General features: G+C 41.3%; 1 protein-coding gene across 1 annotated transcript in view; it reads right to left on the bottom strand.

Annotated features, from left to right (window-relative positions):
- The window catches only part of LOC124310174 (beta-1,4-N-acetylgalactosaminyltransferase bre-4-like), a 113,867-nt gene extending 94,869 nt beyond the window's left edge, over window positions 1–18,998 (bottom strand). Inside the window, exon 1 of the mRNA XM_046773952.1 lies at window positions 18,685–18,998. The gene's annotated coding sequence lies outside the window, so the exon portion shown is untranslated. The remainder of the gene's footprint in view (window positions 1–18,684) is intronic.
- Between the last annotated feature and the right edge of the window lie 704 nt (window positions 18,999–19,702).

Below are 19,702 nucleotides of genomic sequence, written 5' to 3'. Positions count from 1 at the left end.
TTTCTAAAGGGGTTTTCAGCACCGCGCGGAATTCGCTTTTGTTGCGAGTGACGGGTCAGCCTTATAACACGAATGCAAAATGAGCCCTCACCCAGCGGCTCCGTATAAACCCAACGGATTCTCGCAGCTTCGAGTCGCAGCAGCGCTTTTCACCCCGCATCCGAAGGGACGCGTACCAATGAAAGGGCTGGAACAGCGGATAAACCCCGAACAGTTATCGCGGGCAAGACCGTCAAGTCCAGACTTCCGTTGAATCGAGCAATCTGGTCGAAATTTACGACGACCTTTTTATCGTCGTTTTTTTCTCACGCTCGTCCGTTTTCATTCCTCCACCTGAAAATACGCGGTTGCGGGATATGATGCTTCGAAATCGGCGAGTTATAATAAATGTTTAACGACCGCACGTTGCACTCGGTCGCAGGGTTATACGATTTCCGGTATGAGGCACGTGAAATTTCCACCCTGCGCCACCACCACCACCACCACCATGCACCAACAGCATCGTCAAATTCAATTCCATAAAATACACGCTTGTCGAACAATTTCGCAGGTACATTGAAATCGAAAAACGAACGTATCACCCCCGAGGGAATAACAGCTGCCGACGAGCAATTGAAAGGTATAATTTTCTCAACAATACAAGAACGGTTCGCCGTTGTCGCGTGTTATTCGCACACGTCCGTGTACAATCGTAACAAGAACAACAACAACAATAATAATATAAATACGTATACGCTTCTTCACACAGAGACCGTATGATGGGATTGGTGCAGCTGCAGATTCGCTGCGCTGAGTCGTATTATTCGCTGAATTGCGAAAGGGTTGGAACGGATCTCCGGTTATACCTGCGTATAGCTGTGTGTCATACGGCACATCCAGCCGTGTATGTGCATGTAATCGACGATGCCGTAACACTTGGGTATGAGCCAAAATTGAAAATCGTCAGAAGTCGGGACAACACCCGGGAATTCCGCCGGAGCGAACGGCTCGCTGAGACCTTTCGGGTCTCTTCACGTTACACTTCAGGTGCAGAAACGATTTGGCTAACAAGTTCTGGGAATAGTCAGCAGTATACCCGAAGTTGTTCCGAAGCCTGCAGTAATATCGGAATCGGACCGACCGATGTTGCGGTAATGCGAATTATGTACTCAATGGTGTTGAACTTTGCTGGTTTTTAGCAAGTCGAGAGGATTGAAAAATCACAATCATCAAAGAAATCACCTCTTCATTTACATTTCAGGATACTAGGGTGTACGCGAAATGCAAAATGTATCAAGAGTAGTTGGTACACTGGTAGTTGACAAAACGGAGTGGATTTGAATTTGAAGAAACGCGCAAGAATTTTTTGCCGACTCTGGATTCTTGTTCGGATTTCACACTGTGAAAATGGTTGATAATAAAATTGATAAAAATTGTGGAACACTGTTGAACAACTTTACGGTGAACTTGAAAATTCAACACCAAATGGTATTAAATTTAGATCCAATGGTGTTGGGTTGACATCTGATATTGTCGGCTTGACACCAAATTATAGTCCATAGAAGTCGAAAGAAAATTTTTCTAACAGTGCACAATGTTTTCTGCTGCACTTATCTCGTCTAGCAGCACTTTGCCATTCTCGTTTATTAACACCGCCAGTCACGTTGCACGAGTATATAATATATACCTATGAATAATAACTGATTGTCGTAAGTGATACTGACATGACCTGATGGAGAGATGATCGTTATGATTAGCTCACGTGCAACACTCCGCAAGCCTAAAAAAATTAGACGTAATATTTAATTGCGTTTCAAAAACCGGATCTCTTTCTTTGTGGTATAAATTTTCCCGGTTTTTTTTTTTTTTTTAACGGTGAATATGAGGTGCGTTCACAACATTTGCGTAACGCTGATCCCCGCGATGTGTTAAGCACGTCTCATGCACACGTAAGTCTCACTCCTAAATCTCGAGGAGCATAAGAGAGTCTCGAGTGAGACGTAACATTATACCGCGTTTCTCAAAGAAGAAACCCGAACGGCGTTTCGCTTTGGATTATGCATCACAGCGAGGTGTTAGGTCTTAAAAGATATGCCAACGACGCCGGTGATTCTGGCATAGTACAAAATGGGATCCAGCAAAGTGCCAGATTCGATCTGTTATTTTGATACCACAAAAGATCCCGTCCATCCACAAGCGGAGCTAAGATCGCTGATCCTTGGTATTCACCTGCTTTGCATTTGGTCTGACAAAGGTGGTTCGAGTTAGCCACGATGTGTCCGGGAAGGCAGTACAAAGCGCAATTTCATAGAGCGCGACAAAGACGAATTCACGGACTATCCATTTAATATTTGTTTGTTCGGTTGACGCAAGCTTAAATTCCTGTTAACGACCTGATCGCAGGAATGATACCATCGTAACGCAAGTTCAGGGTGAACCAGACACTCACAGGATTCAGCGCCTTTTTCGCCGCTCTCACCGTGTTTCGAGTGGCAAATGTCACTTTTGTGCTTTTGATGGGAGCTAGTCGACAAGATCTGGCGAATGCCGTGGGTAGCAGCAATTAAGTCGGCCTCGTTTCGGACGTCATCGATGTGAAGATAAGCCTGTGGATTTTGCTTGGTTGTTGAAACACACGTTGTGGCGATTCGGTGTCAGACCCGACATTCATGGGGCAGAATTAAAGTCGGCGATGTGTTGATTCCACGAACGTACGAACTTGGCATTCTTGATCCGAAGCTATGGAAAAGGAACTGTTCATAACGAGCAACGGATGTAGTAAAATTGAGGGATAATCGGCGACGTGACGAGATTCTGTTCGAATGTACGGAGAACCGCGTTAAGGTTGGATACCGAACGAATACTGCTAAAGTAGTCTCTTGTGTGCAGATAAGCAGCAGCGTCGTCTGCAGCGATGCGGTGGTGAACTCTGGAATCGATTGTGATGAGCAAAAAGGCGAAAATAATAGAAAGGTGGAAGCTAGCCGTGTCCCGTCTGGCTCACTCGAATATCCACTCAAGTGTCATGCACATCGGCTGATATCGCGTGATTTTCTACGTCTGCCATTGAATGGGATTCGCAATAAAGGTAAATTGAAAACCAGAAGTACAGACGGAACAGTTCTCCAGACGAAACGATTTCTTCCGCATCAGAGACCAGAGTAAAATAGTCGCACTTTTCCCTGTTTGGGGTCAAGTTGCATCAAGATCTCAGTTTTTTTTTTTTTTTTGTTTTTATAGTCTGCTGTCGCTTATCCACTGCAAGTTGGCATAATTACTTGCTGTGAAGAATTTTACAATATATTCCAGAAGACGATAAACGGTTCTTTGGAAAACTACGATGTTGAAGTTAGTAACGATATCGTAACGAGACATTGGGGAACAAATCAGTATTTTCTTACCTAAGTTAAATTTAACAATGATTTTTAAGTAACTAAGATCTCTGAGTATAAGTGTTTTGTTTCATTACGGTTTCCTGAATTTCAGACAATTCCGATATCACGAAATAACGGTTTTCCTCAGCATGAATCGTTACGATAACGTTACCAAGTGATGGAAAACTTCACTCATTACAATTCTTTTACTTCTTTTTTTTTTTGTTTTTCTTGTAAACGCCATTAGCGAGTTTTGCAATAAAAAATGCTAGTTTTCCTCTACAGTTTGTTAAGCTGCAGCGTATGTTCTACCTGGCTAGATGTTAAGAAAAGTACCTAGCAGACTGAAGTAGCTAAAAGAGCAGCTGCAGCCACATGATGGATACTCAACAGCGTAATGAAGAAAACTCGCGTGATAACATTTCCGGCTAGAAACACCCAGGATCACGTTCAACTTCCGAAGTTTGCCAACTCGTAAATCTCGTCTAAACAACGCCGAGATCACCAAAATAACTCGAAGTAACATTCCGGTCTGAAACTCTAATTAGTTCCTTGGGTATTTGAGCGAATATCGATATTCCGATAATTGACGTGAAATAAATCTGCTGTAATTAGGTATACACGTAACGAATTTTTCTGCGATTTGGGTCAAGGTTCGAATCATTTTTATTTAGAAGTCAGCATGGACGCTAGATTTTTTTTGCACGGTATATCTTCATTAAAAATAGCGCGGTATCGAAAATCTTCACGTGTCCAAGAATAATAATTTCTATTGCAAAGGATGTTTCAACATCTGGCCAACGTTCTTCGTGATCAGACTGTTCAAAGGGAAGCGCACTGCTGATAATTTTAACCAATGACGCAATAATTGAGGTAAGACCATGGACGTGACCTCTTATCGGAAAACCGGAAACGGCGAAATCAAATGTGACACGCATCTGACTGTCACGTGATCGGTAACGTCAATACAACCCATAATTGTTTATTACAAATTGTGACTACCGCGGTAATATAACGAATGTGAAATTGAAATATTGATTATTTTCAAATCTAATTGCAAGAGATACTTGTTACTTGTTTCAATTACAATAATTCTGTATTAGGGACAAGATTTCGAACCGCGAAATAATTTAAATTTATTAAAAGAATTATTCACAAATGCAGCAGTACAAGCAATACTCTCAAATACTACCAGCAATCATATGTGATATATAAAGCATAGCTAAATCTACGAGAAACGTTCTTGTAATCTCAAACTTTTTAACCATTTGAGGATTATACCATCGCAGTTTCTCGTTCTGTTATTGTACGAAAAAAGAGAACAGAAAATAAAACATTTCACCGTCACGAGTCTGCGTGGTTTCGTTTTTCGAGGCGCCACTGGTTATAATTCGTTGGTAATTAGAAATCCTTGCTTAAAGTACCTACGGAGAACTTGTAAATCTGAAACGCAAGAATGATTACGCCGGCTGCTTAGTTAAAATGCGTGAGTAACGGTTCAGCCTTGGGTTTTCTTTTTCTTTCGTTTCGTTTCTTATTATTTTTTCCCTCTCCTTCTCCAGAAATATTCGCAACCATTTAATAAAAAATTTTCTGGATCTGAAGACGAGGAAGAAAAAGTTTTACAAGAAAATTAATTCAGCGGATAAGTAAATGTTATGCATTATATATCAGCTCTGTATTATAATCGTACCATTTGCAGCGGCTTTCCTCCGTTTAATGTTACAAATTCAAATGCAAAATCAGCAATTACCATTTATTTATTTGTTCATTCTCTTCGGGTGCTTCTGGAACTTCTTGAAGATTTTTCAACCGTCTCACGCCTAAAGTATAAAGGCAATAAGTATCTACGAAAATTCTTTACAATCGATCAATCATATATTCGTATATAACAGATCGAATACGCGACCCAAAAAATTGTTTTACGATCATCTTCACGCTGTTTACGAATTCGAAAGATTACGCAGCGTTATCGGTTTCGTATATCCACGCTTAATCCACGCATTTCAATTCAAGTTCCGTACTCGAAGTCTGCCGTTCGTATCCCAGTAACTACCATCGAGAATAATATTATCTTGATAGACGGACGTATTGCGTCTGCAATGTCGCGCCATTGGCTCGATTGTGTCATTCGCGTGGTATCGGAAGAAGAATAGAACATAGATGAATGGCTATCAAAGGATCCGATTAATTATAATTTTTGTCATTGAAAAAAGGCGGATCGGCGACGTTTCTGAAAAAGATTTGAAGCGGTAAAAGGGACTTTTCATAAGGGGGAAATTCTGGGCCGAATGAAGGTGTCGTAACACGGGCGTCGATCGGTGAAACGCGAGAAACATGTAAATTATGCATCCCCCGGATTTGAGGGTTTGCGATACGCGACACCCTCGCGGCAAACCCGAAAATCTCGACGGTCAAACACGAGGAAATTATATTTCCACGGTTAAATTCGCGCGGAAATATAACAGAGGGAGTTTGAGGGAAAGAAGCCTATATACGAATGGATTTTTCGCCGAGACGATCCCGGTTCGTCTCTGTCGGCTGGTGAAAAATTGATCGAAAGTTTATTCAAAAGTTCCTGCAACCGAAATGCCAGGTTTTGACGGCTTGGGGACGGCGAATCGATCCGAACCGAACCGAACTGAATCGTATTACAATCACGCTCCTTTTTCATGCGCAAGACTTTCCTTCCTTGGCAAAGCTCAACGCGAGCAAGTGAATTGTAGGTGCTTAAAGTTCCTACGGCTGCAAGCTCCGCGCATAAAGCCCGGACCATGGGTGCGAACTTTTGTCCCTTCCACTCGACAACTTTCTTATTTCAATTCTTCGTGATATTTCAGTCACGCCGGAATTGAATCGACGCTTTCAAATAAACGCGAAATCATTGCAACGTCTCAGCACGATGGTGAAACTTTTCTGAGATTACCGTGTCAGAAAAGTTCTTGACGAAAATTCACTATTTTTTTTTTTTTGTACAACAGCCTATCTGCCGCAAAATCGACCAACAGATATCGAGACGCTCAAATCATCGACTGAAAAGTTTGCGTACCGCAGGACAAGACAATTGCGACAGCAAAATGTGACATTAGTAATAATTGGACGTCATTTGTCGTCACTTTTAGAAAATTCCGTATTCATTAATTTGATTTTTAATGGATTCAACTTGTACTAAGATCCAACTTTGAGCAAGTTTCCGACCAGTCGAGTTTTCGATACTTCGTACAGCTGGTATATTGTTTAAAAATCAGTGTTCACGTAGACGAAAGAATCTTTTTCTCGTTCGTGGCCACGACCACAGACTACTCGTAATGAATATGGCCACAATTAATGGCCACAGCTGGTACGTACCGATATTCAATCCGTTGGCATAACATTGAAAAAAAAACCACCGCCGCGCAATCCTCTCAATAAGACACGTGTGAGAAAACACCGATGAAAAAATCGCATCAACTGGGATCGCGACGCGGGAAATCAATCATCCGAAGCCTGGTGCCTTTTACGCACCTCCGTTCCAAACGAAAATATTTGTCTGATTTTGGCTGAGCTGCACGTGCTGCAATGGCGCAATTTTTCTCATCCAATAAACCGGAGAACCGGATGAATTTTTCCGATCCCTCGGCACCGGGAGACATCGGCCACCTGGGACTCCCCGAAATGACGTAGATGCAAACGCATCGACCTTCTCGGCGTAGCCGCTCGTGTTTCGGCACAACTTCCCAACCTCGGGAGTCCCACGGGGGTTTTATTGGTCCCCGTGACCCAGCTTTTCGCAGGGTTACGCGGAGACCTCGAATGACCATTGACCATTGACCGGATGATCCGGCCATGGAGAACGGGGACGGTCGCGTATGAGCACCCGGTGTGTCGTTGGTGATGAAACTTTCCGATGCATGACCGGCAGCAGCTAGTGTTCAGTCGGATCGATGTAGGTACGGATTGAAAAAATATTCAGGGTTATAACGACGCGTGGAAAGACGTTTGGGTAACGATCCGTGGAAAGCTGAAGGGGGATCGGTCGTTGCTGAAGAAGTGAGAAGTTGGGAAATTTCGCAGTGGGCTTCGTTACGTGACACGAGAAAGAGTTGATGAAAAGTATAATGAATGGTATCGCGAACCCTTTTACATAATACATCCAGTTGAACGGTGAATCGTGTTTGCGGAATGACATTCTCTCTTCCGTTCCGACGATGTTAAGGACTGGAGTATTGAAGCATGGCAAGAGGGAAGTTGACCAAGCTAGGGAGTATCAGCAGCGGATTCATGAAGCCGCAATTAATTTTGAGGATAAATGAGGCTCGGTCATTTCCGCATCCGGTACGAAGGCTAATGACTAACTTCAAATTTTCCTGGTATAAACAAAGAGGGCGTTTCCTCCGTGTGTTTATACACACATGCTGTACGTTCGTACGCATTATTTCTTCACACACGTGCACGTGCCTTCGGCCTATCCTGCGGCAGTCGAGCAGCGCATATTACCCGCTCCTTTATCCTCGAACGAAAACCGGACGCCAGGTTCCGCAAATTCCTAACAGCGACGTGAACACAGGCGCAGGGGATTGTAGTTGAGGTAAATGGGACAAGCGTAGGTGCAGGTCCCGGCACCGTAGCGAAGTATAAGCACTTCCTTAATTGAAATTCGAGGTAACAGTCTTGAGACAAAGTTCCTAACTCCGATGGTTATAAAGGACCAGCGTCTCGAGATGTCCCGAGGGACCGAAGGATGCACGTTCAAGGTGGCAATTACCAACTTCTGGAGTACGTAATTGCACAATCTTATTAAAGACTGACATACCACCGTAACTCGTACCACTTTGTTGCACTGCAGCGGATGTTTACCCGTTGCAGATGGAAGTGGCAGAGGGTGAATCTGCGGTCAACCTGCTCCGTAAGTTCGTGATAAAATATCCGTCAACTTGATGGCTGTCCGTACGGTAAACTGCCTGCCGATCAATAACAAACCGGAAAAAATGTTACGTCAAGGGTATATCGACGAAACCCACGCAACGTTGGGGAGAAGAACTGGAATAGTAATTTGTTACACGAGGAGAAAAAGGAGACAAAGTGATATAGACATAATCCTATGAAATAAGGGTAGATAAATAATTCAGCAGAGTTTGAGAGTGCAGGTAAAACTTTCATCATGGGGTAAAAGCATTCGATTTTCCTCCCGCTACGGAAACTCGGCCAACGAGATACTCGATAACGAGGTATTAAACGACCCTAACTGCGACAATCAGTATAACAATCAGGATTCGCCGTGGGATGAAAGTCCGGAAACTGGAGACTCGCGGATTTCACCCTCGTAAGGTTTGGTCGGCGTAATAACTGTCTATGCCGCCTAGCTCGGTGTCGCAGAGATGTGCGGTGATACCATGATTCTGGATCGAACACCTCGTTAAACCCAATTACATAGGCAGGTGTCGCCTGGCGATGACAATGATCCTAAACAGCGGTGTACCGAAGGCCTAAGGGACTCACTCACCGTCTCTCTATGGGGACTTCACGAACGCGTGCTGTGAAATCGGGTAATTTGCGACTGCACCGTAAACTGGGTAGGTACCTCAATTGCGGCGAAGATCGATTCGGTAGTGGCTTTCAACGCTTCAACCCCACACGATATTTGGTCCTCACCTTTCTGCATCTTCAATCCTTTTCAATCCTGAGCCTGCGCAGTCCGCCATGATCATTCTCTGTGTTGTGTATATGGGTGAAGAATGCTGCGAGATGCACCGTAAAGAATTAGACTCTCCATCATGATTTTAATCTGCTTTAAGGACGATGGATGGATGCATGATGTTACACCATTCTCGTAATGTCTTGTATGGAATGGGTGACTTTTGATTGTACAAGGGGTTCGTGGATTTTGCAATCTCATCAAACGCAAAACTGGAGAGTCTAGCTCGTTAGATCTAACGTTCAAGTCTAAATGGACTGGAGTTCACGGTGAAGAATGCGCAATCTACTCTTCGCCAACCTAATTCTTTCCGTACCATTAACACGCGATGACAAGTCGACAAGTTTCTTTCCGCGTCAGGTTCTTACATTAAATTTTGCACTTTCACCGAAATCTAAGTCTTACGCCAATCATCCGTGCCGGCGTTAATAACCCTGCTTTTGGTGAGCGGGCTAACAATAAGTTTTATACGATTCTTGGAATCCGAAAGGCGCCACATTCTCTGTTACCTATTTGCGAAAGTAGCTCGCGTGATAGATAATCATCAGTTATCGCAATTGCACGAATGTCGCGGTCACGGTATGAAAATTATCGAGTTTCATCGAAAGACAAGGTCACAATTTTGCAGCCGTTAAAATACGGAATGAAAACCTGCAATGAAGTACTCTTCGATAGTGTATTCAATGCGTGAGTGCAGTAAGTGCATGGTATACGATTAGATGTTTCTAAACAGTGCCATGACATACGAAAATTACCACGGAAGAGTACATTTTCCATATTTTCTCGAAATTCCTACACAGCAGAAAACATATCTTCAGAGGCTGTAAGCAGTGTACGATTTCTTAAAATTGGTAAAATTTGTTATCACAGCTTGTAAAGCTATTTCTTTGGCACGTCTCCGTTGAATGAAAGTAGTTCAACCTCGATAAAAATTGTTTCTTAAATAATCAGCAACGCGGAGCAATCTTTCACGTCAAGTAAAGTTTTTTTTTTTTCGAAAAGCAAACAAGAGCGAATCATTTTAACGAATCAAAGAATCACGGTCCAAGAAACATGTTTCTAAGTAGAGCCTATATTTGCTCGACCTTTCACGCCCGATGAAACATGAAGATTTTTTCCCGCAGAGTTTTTTCTGGTTTTCCAAGCGAGTGACTTACGCCCTGAAACTTTAACACTTGACCGGAGCTGAAGCACTATTGGCTTTGCATAAAGCCGGCAGACTGCGTTTGCCGGGATCGATAAAAGGACCGGTTTCTGCCCGCGACGAAGTATCAAGAAGATATCATCCATCCTCGACGACTGCTACACCAGCTAACCAAATATCTGCAACGCATGCGGGCGTAGGTGAGGTCAGTTCGCCGATATTCCTTCTCCCGGGTGCTAAAAATATGATTCATCAAAACTAGACCATCTGCTGCAGCCGGCTGCCAGATCCAGGTGCGTTTTAAAATTACTCACGATTAAAAACAAAAGGATGATTTATACCACCAGAGACCGAGCAGATTGAGCTGATGTTGAGAAATGTCGGTACAAAATTTTCACCCAACACCCATTGGCACTCACATATTTATCAATGACGTCATAACAGGGAAAATATTTTCGAAATGCGTGCCATCGTTTCGCGGCTACCGTGCTAATTGAAGCGAGCACGAATTTAACAACGAAATGTCATTTAACGAGGATTACATTTTCGCATTTCGGGTATCAAGGCATTCGTGGTACTGCAATTAAAGGATTGCGAACCCGGGATATAAATTGCAACACAAATCAGATTTTTTTTTTAAATTAGCAAAATGAGATGAAACTCTACGCTAAATAATTTAAGATCAAACTTACAAGTCGTAGAATACGAAGCTTTTTTATCTACTGCAGTTTTTGTACAAACTTTTACAAAATTTCCAGGAATTTCGCACGTTGATGAAAAAAAGAATCTTGATCAAAGAAAATAATTTCGTTACTTCGCTCAGACAATGAATATTTTCATAAAATTATGAAACGGTTCAATTTGTCTTATGAAATACTTTTCCACTTAACTTCATCAGAGATTGAATGGTATATTTTATAAAATGAATAAAAATTTGCTCAGTTTAAAAACATATTTGCTGTTTGATAGAAGTAATAAGAATGCGATTGCTATATACGAGTAAGAGTGAAGTTCTATTTTCCTTTTCTTCTTTATCACAATCAGGTGTGTGTGGACGATTTCCGATTTTCAGAAAGCCGTATCTCGGCATGAAACAGCGGTAAAAATATTTACACAAACCTCAGAGGCACGTGTATGCATAGTATTTCAGTAAGACAAATTGTCTTATCGTAGAATGCGCTGCGAACTTGCCCCTCGATAAGAATCCCTGACGACGAAAGGAAGGCATTCAGACATTAACTCAAAGGCGGCGGCTGTCAGACAAACTTCCTTTTCATCATCAACAGGCATTGCAACTGGCAATTAATGGACGAATTATACCAGCGCAAAATGTCGTTCACAGGATACGCTAAATCAAGTTAGGGATTCAATCGAAGCCCCGCAGATAACGCTAATTTGTGATCAACCACATTGCCGCTGTCGATGGGAAAACATGGTGCGAGCGAAATTGCCATTCCCACAGACTCGGCATCGTGACGGAATGACATTCTTTTGGAAAATTAAAGTGGATAAAAAAAAATGATCATCTATTTGTCGCGAAGAACTAACTGCGTGAAATATTTTTTCAGTGAAAGAGGAAAGTTGTATGTCAGTCGCGTATAAACCAATAGCTTCACAGCGGTCGAATAAATAATTTTCATTGGTGTACAGTAAGAATAGTCACGAAATTGGGGAAGATTACTTACCGCAGTGAAAAAACGAGAGACGTTTCTTTGACGTTTCAAAGGAAAAATGTTTGCTTTATACCTAAATCGCGTATAAAAACCCAGTCCAAAATTGTTATACGGGAATTGACAACAAAAGTGGATACATAATACATCAGAGTTTGATGGAAATATGGCGACGACCGGCAATGTTTGCACGTTCACGTCATGTTCCGTATAACAAAATTTCCCACAGCTGTGAAAACTCGATTGCGCGGCCAACGTCTGTCCGCTTTGACTTGACTGAGAATAAAACATGTCCGGGATGAATAAAAAATTGCACGTTGCACCCCCGCGGCTGGGGAGCAATGATTAGCGATGCGAGAGATAAACGTTACGACCCGAGAGACGCTGCACGGCCTAATTCATATTCAAGGGCTGACATGTGCAGCGTACGCCGCAGCTTATAACTCAGAAATTTTCATCCAACCCGAGAGCAATGTTTTATGACTTACTTGTCCACCCGACGCGACGTCAGAAAATTTGTGGCGCTTGTATCGCTGGAATTAAATATAATACCAGGTACCCACGTGGCTGTCTTGACTGCGGCTGACTTGTGAATAATGAATGACGAATGAACGAACGAATGATCGAATTATTAAACAGATTACTTAGCGGTGAATTAAACGTTTCTGGGATTTGGCAAAGCTCGCAGTTCTTTGATTAGTCATTTTCTACACTGCGCGATATAATTCAATGAATAACAAAAAGATTGCGTCGTAAGGTTTGAAAAATTTCGATCGATTGTCTACAATCTTCTTTTAAGTTTCATACGAACTTTAGTTTCAAACTTCGTTTACGATTTTTCGTTAAAGTTTCAAACTTCCTAAAAACTTTTATAATCTCTTGCACAGGAAGTTCGAGATGTTAGTGTTACGTGAATTTCACTTATTTTGGAAGACTTTTAACCCAGAATTTACGAACCTCAAAAAATTTCAAACTCTACGCGCGAAAGTTTGGTTTTTTCAATTCATTCCTGTTGAAATATAGCTTATACGAATTATACTCTGACCCGATTTGGAAAGCGTAATTCAAACAGAGAGATGTTAAATTGAAGACAATTTTACGTGGTTTTGTTTTTTTTTTTTTTTCATGCGGCATTTACGACAAAGCCGCGAAAATGAAATTAATCATGTCCGTCAACGCGCGGGGTCGAATTTGATTCCAGACACAGTAACTATCGCAGTTTGGTTCGCAACGAATACGTTAAACTTACGTATTCGAGAAACAGCTGCGGGGGCAATTAAGCCAATATAACAGAAACACTATGCGGCGGCAGTGTGAAGTTTCAACAAATTTCACGTCAACCTTGTTGTAGCTAAAAGCTGCACCACCGGACGTTTTGACTCTAGTGTCTAACGCATCCGCTTACACGTGCATACATCACGAGTTTACACATGGGTACATACGGATCACAAGTTCAGCGGTTCACGTAGTTGGATAACAGAGATACGATGACTAGATTTCGCTGTTTGTACTGGCGGGAAAATGATCAAAACTCAGAAATAAAGAATGAGAGAGAGAGAGAGAGAGAGAGAGGCAAAAGGGATCGCGGGTCACGCTATGGTTCTACAACGGAGGGCAAAAATGATATGATGGCACTAAAAAAAAAAAAAAAAAAAAAAACACTCGTCGGAAATTTTTCCAAATGTCGTTTCACCGCCTCACGCGATCCACGACCGAAGACTGATCCTCGAAACATTTCCTCATGGATTGTAATTTGTCAGCGGTTTCTGAGAAGGGTTCAAGACAAAGAGGCCTTCGATCGCTGATAAATCCCATGAGCACGTAGTTGCGCGGGGGATCAAATGGAGTAGCTGATACGCTTAAGCGTGACGAGCATTAATAGCCATGAGTCAAAAGCCTTCAGGCGTTCTACGCACAGGTGAATACGCTTGGATAAGTACATATATGCACGTCACAGCCGCGAGAAATTTGCAAAAACCCATGTATAAGACTTCCATGTATAAATGTGTAAAAACAAGAATAATCGCCAATTTCGTAATACTCGGCGTCGCTATGAATCAAAATATCCAACGTCGCCTGACTCCAACATTTCGATTTATTCTGCATGGTTCGAGAAACAGGAATTCGTGAAAACCGCACATTTTTTATCGTACCACAGACCGGTCTTCAATATATTCTTGCCAATTCATCAATTGCCTGGGTTTATTAGGAACACCGTCTCGTATCAGAAATATATAAAAAAAAAAAAAAACTATCCAAAAATATTTTTCAACATATTAATTATAGATCGTATTTAATATTATATCATCAACGTATGAGAATTTTTGTTTCAAGCGGACAGTCACCCCGCAGTTTAGTTCTTTATTTCGCTTGAAACACCTGCACAGCATCCTTCGATTAGGTAATATCTTGCTCTGCACGGAAGTGAAAAAATAAATTCACGAAAAAGAAACGAATATGAAAGAAACCGGCGTCTGGCCAGCGGCTCTCATACCAAAGTCTACTTGAGTGACCGAGCGAGTTTCTCCTTTCAAATATTGAATGATGAGAAAAGTCTATTTTTTGAGCTGTGGTATACACAGTTACAGAAAAATTTTCTATAACTTACAAAATGTTCCATTTTACATACGGTGGCCGATTGAAGATGAGACTTAAATTTTATTCTCCTGCTTTTTAACAGAATCTTCAACATCAATTCACGATTTTATTCCCGACAGATTTTCTCAAAAATGTTCCCCGTACTGTACGAACAGCCACAAAACGCACTCAATTTCTCGTTACATCGCATTCGCAACTTGCATTATAATATTAACCGAACTGCGATTCTTGCGCTCTTTGTGGAACAATCACTGGCAACAAATCAGTATGCGGTTAAAACGCACGTAGATTAGTCGAACATAATCAACCACCTGGAACTTCTGCCTTTGCTCAAACTGACCAGACGCGGTTGCAGACCAGACAACTCGGTCGCTGCGGTGGTAAAAATGAATCACTTTGAAGTTTAAAAAAAGATCTCAGTCGCAGCATGTATCATTACAAAGTAGCAGACATTCATCAAGTCTGATAGCACATTTTTTTAAACAAGGTAACCGAGTTCGAAAAATCAGTGAAATTGAACACCATCGAATATCTGCATATTATGATATGCATATTATGGTATGTACCACTAATTTTGATCGTAACAGTGCAGTTGTTTCACAGCCAGGCTACATTATGTTTAGTTTCGCAGTATTGCAGCTTTAACATCGTCTGGTACAGGCAGAAAAAAACATTCGTGCGGTGATATGGTTTCCTGTCGAGAATACAATCTGTGTAACCGTATCGCAAAGTGAACGATGACTGGAGATGAATTTCTCGGTCGCTTTGCATTTATACAGTGTTAAAATATAAATGGAAAGTTTCTTCTGCAAAATGTCCTCTTTGTACGATCTGTACGTAGACAATGGTATATTCAGATTGCACTAAAAGTTATTTAGTTTTTCGCGTGAAAAGTCTCTCGGGATTTGCAAGAGGAGGAAAATACCAAACAGGGACAGTACCGGAAACTGCAGCAAAATGGGCGAACAGACCGGCGGATCTGTCAGTCTGAGCGAAGAGATATTTCGAAACTTTAAATAAACGAGAATAGTGACGAATTGCTTTCCGCCGTCGTTGAAGCAGTAGCAGCTTCGGGTCAACCTCTGCTTTTGAAAATACCTAACTCTGTAATATCGCGTTGGATATTGAGCGAGGAATTCTTTTTCCTGCAGCGCATGCAAAAGACAGGAAAGAAGGAGTAATGAGGATTTTTGATAAAGTTCCAGGCAATTATACGGCAACTGTCTCTGAACGCGAATGACACCAAGATTATTGTACAGCATTTTATTCGACGGTTGATATTTCATTTGACTGTGTCGTGGTAAAATATATTTAAACGTCCCTCCCGATTGACGCATTACAGCTGCTAATAATTTCGTCATCACAGTGTGGAAGAACACTGCCAGAAAAATTGTCAAAATTCAACTGGATTGTGACAAGCTTTCGGTGCGATGAAATTTAACTGAAAATAATTGCACGGCACAGAATGTTCTGACTTTTTATAGTCCCAATTTAATATTTAAACGCTGTTTATTTGCGGTGTGTTATACTGATAAAAACAAAATCGATAGATTCAGAGGACTAATATATGTACAATATCAATTTACTTACTTTCGTGAAATTTTTCATTTTCAATTAAGTATCGTTTCACTTAATCTTTTCTTATAAACGCAGGCACAAAGTGACGAATTCTTTCGAGTAAGAAGATTCTCTTCAGTATACAAAAACTAATCAATTGCAGAATGCCTATAAAATATTTTACCGGAATAAAATCATAAATTAAGTCGACAAGAAAGAATCTTATTTGAAGCAATCAACATTTATTGAAGCCAAATTAGTATTTGACGAATACCTACGCATATTAAAATCTAAAATCGATTCAATATTTCAGAAATAGCTAGAAATGAATTTATTTCATTAGATAAACTGAAATTTGCTCGATCCAACTAAATGGTTCTCAATTCCGACGTTAAAAGTAAACATTTCTATCATGAAAATAAAATTGCACTTATAATTAAAGAGACGAAAATTGAAAACATTTTCTTCTCAATGCATTTATTTTTGGATAGAAATTTTTTTTTTTTTTTTTTAATTAAAAAATTATACCACAATTTCTGGTATTTTTCACGTTAGGGGGCTCCGAGTTTTGACTCGCCCCGACGTCACGCGTTCCTCTCCAAGCTATAATTGTTCAGTAGCGTGTACGAATTACGTTACAACGAAACGAGAGAAACCGAGAATCCGAGATATAGTTTATGGCGACATTTTGGCCGTTATACAGACTTTCTGCATGACATTGAGGTGAAAATAATGACGGAAAGTTGTGAGCGGTAATTAGCTGAGCCGTGTTATTACGCTACAGATAATGGCGAGAATGAGATGATCCTGTCAAGTAAACGGTTGAGGCAACGTAATCCCGGCGTAATTACCTGTTCAAGGCGTTTGAAGCAATTCCATTTTTGCGTCAGGCGTCGCGAAGTACTGCGGTGGATTTACTCGTACACTTATTGTTCGGACGTCGTTTAGTCAAACAAATTCATAGTAAAGTGAGTAATACAAATAAAAAAGGACCAGAGACCGCGTTATTCTGATACACGAGACCCGTTGCGTTCTTCAAGAATCTAACGAACCATAGCCGACTATTTACACGCAACACACGTAGGAGTGAATCCCGCAAACTAAAGCTGCATTTTTCAGGCTTTCAGGATTTCGTCGAAGGTAAAATTGCGTCTAAGCTATTCTTGCCATCGTTTCATTTCGCCCGATGAAGCGATCGAGGCCTCTGAAGTGCTGGTAATGATCCTAGAGCCGAAATAAAATTCCAAACGTGTCAACGGCGGCCATGTTGATTTTGTAATACAGCGCTTCAATTGTTCGTATAAAATACTTTACAAATATTTTTTATTCAGATAGCTGCTGCCGATCATCTCCCCGTTGGGTAAGGTTATGAATTGAAAATTCGAGTCTCAAAGGGATACTTCTCAGTTCTTTGTTCGTTTGATGATCGATTGACCTTTGTGAATAATATTTCGATATAAATGTCTGCACGATGTGTTAGTTTACGCTTCGCTTTCTCATCTTCAAATGTTTAAGACTCTTATCTTTAAGGCTTCACTTCACCGGCGAATCAGGTTAATTCCCGATTTGTAAAAATCATACGAGTCTTTGTCGTTAATTTTCTATTTACACCCCAGCTGCTGAGAAATCAAAAATCTTCTCATATTTTCAAATACAATAACGCGTATTCATTTGATCCATTCGAGATTGAGGGAGATTTATATATATTATATATAAAAAGAAAAAAAAAAAAAACGACACTCGGTAATCCTGTTTGACACAGCTTTGAAAACAGATGTAAAGTACAACTCGCATTCTGCGGCATGTCTGCAGTTACTCGACAAAAGCTTTGATGCGGCACAGAATGAGACTTACGTAAGCCCCCGACACACATCTGTGTGTAAAAAAAAAAAAATCCTTCCATCGCATCCTTGCGCATCGTTGCGGGTCTTGAAATGAGAGAAAACTGAATTGACAATACGTATTACGGGTATAATAATGTTTTATTCGTATTACCGTGTGTGTATTATTCAATTTGTACAAATTGTTGTTTGCAGTGTGCTAATCGTCATTCATATTCGATGCGATATAAATTATATATCGCACTGTGTCAAGTTCGTCATTTCAAATCCAGAGTAAAAAAAAGTAAATTCTAATAATGAAAAATCTAGGTACCGTTTGAGTGTCGATAGAAATGTAAAAAGATCGGAAAATAGAACGGTCACAGTGCCGAATTTTCAAACGCGTGAAAGTAAATTTGTAGAAAATCGACGTACAAGATAACCAAAATGTGGGTACGTAAGAGAGTAAAGAAAGTGGTAATACGGAATCGCAGAAACAGTGATCAGTAAGAAACATGGCAGAATTTTGACAACTCTGATTTGACTTTTCACAGCTATTTAACTATTTTACATTTTGCCTTGTCTATGCTTAGACATTACGCATTTAAAATACCTATCTCATGAAAATCCGATATCGCGACCCTAGTATTTTCACCCCCATTCCAAACGTCATCGCTACTGGCACACGTGTGTAATTCTCCTGGCGAATCAGCAGCGATAACGACTCTCTGCGTATCAGAATTGCCGAAAGAACGGAACGAAGACGTTCGTTTGTTTATTTCCGCGTTTATAGAAAGCGCGACACTCGGTAATCGTGACGAACAAACGAAGAGCGGCAAACTTCAGCTCGTTCCAATTTTCTACTCACCTCGCGGTGAGCCAGGATCCTGCCTCCGTTCGTCCTTCGCCTGTTTTTCCTCGCCCTCTCCTTATCACCGCTGCGCCACAGAGCTCATTGTCAGCAGCACCGTTCGGGACGAGTCCGTTCTATTTTCGAAGCATCGCCGCGTCGCGTCGTTCACTCACCCACGTGACTGTAAATGACGCAAATTAAAACCCGGCACTCTCACTCGCCGGAGATAACCGCACTCGGCGTCATTTCGTGTTGCGAACAGTGAAAGCAACCGCTGTCAACGCACACGGCATCCGAGACGCGTCGCCGCCGCGATGCTAACGGCGAATTTCGGCACTCTCGGATATCCTCGGATATATCGGTGGCCGTGCCGCGGCGCTCAATGAAGTCGGTTCGTCCCTCGGCCCCGACGATCGCCGAGACTCAGCGCCATCTCGGAGCCATCTTGACAACTCGGATTCCACCCCGAGGCTTCTCAAGGTCTTATTGGCATTGCAGCTGCCCTTCGTATCTCGCCGAGTTTTCGGAATAGCCGGAAGGATTTTTAGAATCAAGAATAGGAATTGCCGCCGAATGAAACCGCAAAGACGAGATCGGCAAAAAACCTTCCGGTATTTTTACTTTTTTCCTGGTTTCAGAGAGTGAAAATCTACAAGCAGTATAAAAAAACTTTCGCAGTTTTTTGACTGCAAATCTGTGTTACCGGTGTTCTTTCGTTTCAAAGAAATTGTTTGTTTAATTTTATAAGTAATATTTTTTAGTTCATTGTGATGAAATGGTGGTATTTTTATTATCGTTATGCTTTTTTTACGCAAACAATTCTGTATTTTGCAAGAATACTGTACGCGATTGAGGGAAATGAAAGTAATTTTTGTATCCAGCACACACGAAAACGTAATATTTACCGAAACCATCTCACGAAGCTGAAGAAAAATATTTTTTTCCCGACCAGTGTAATTTAAGTTTCACAAGCTTAGAAGTTTTTCCATCAACGGTTCCGACCAACAATATTACCAAGTACAAAAACTATCCT

The sequence above is a fragment of the Neodiprion virginianus genome, chromosome 1 (assembly GCF_021901495.1).
Source record: "Neodiprion virginianus isolate iyNeoVirg1 chromosome 1, iyNeoVirg1.1, whole genome shotgun sequence".
Lineage (NCBI taxonomy): Eukaryota > Metazoa > Arthropoda > Insecta > Hymenoptera > Diprionidae > Neodiprion > Neodiprion virginianus.
Note: the sequence above shows the minus strand (reverse complement) of the source record. Positions and strands in the feature narration are given on the sequence as shown.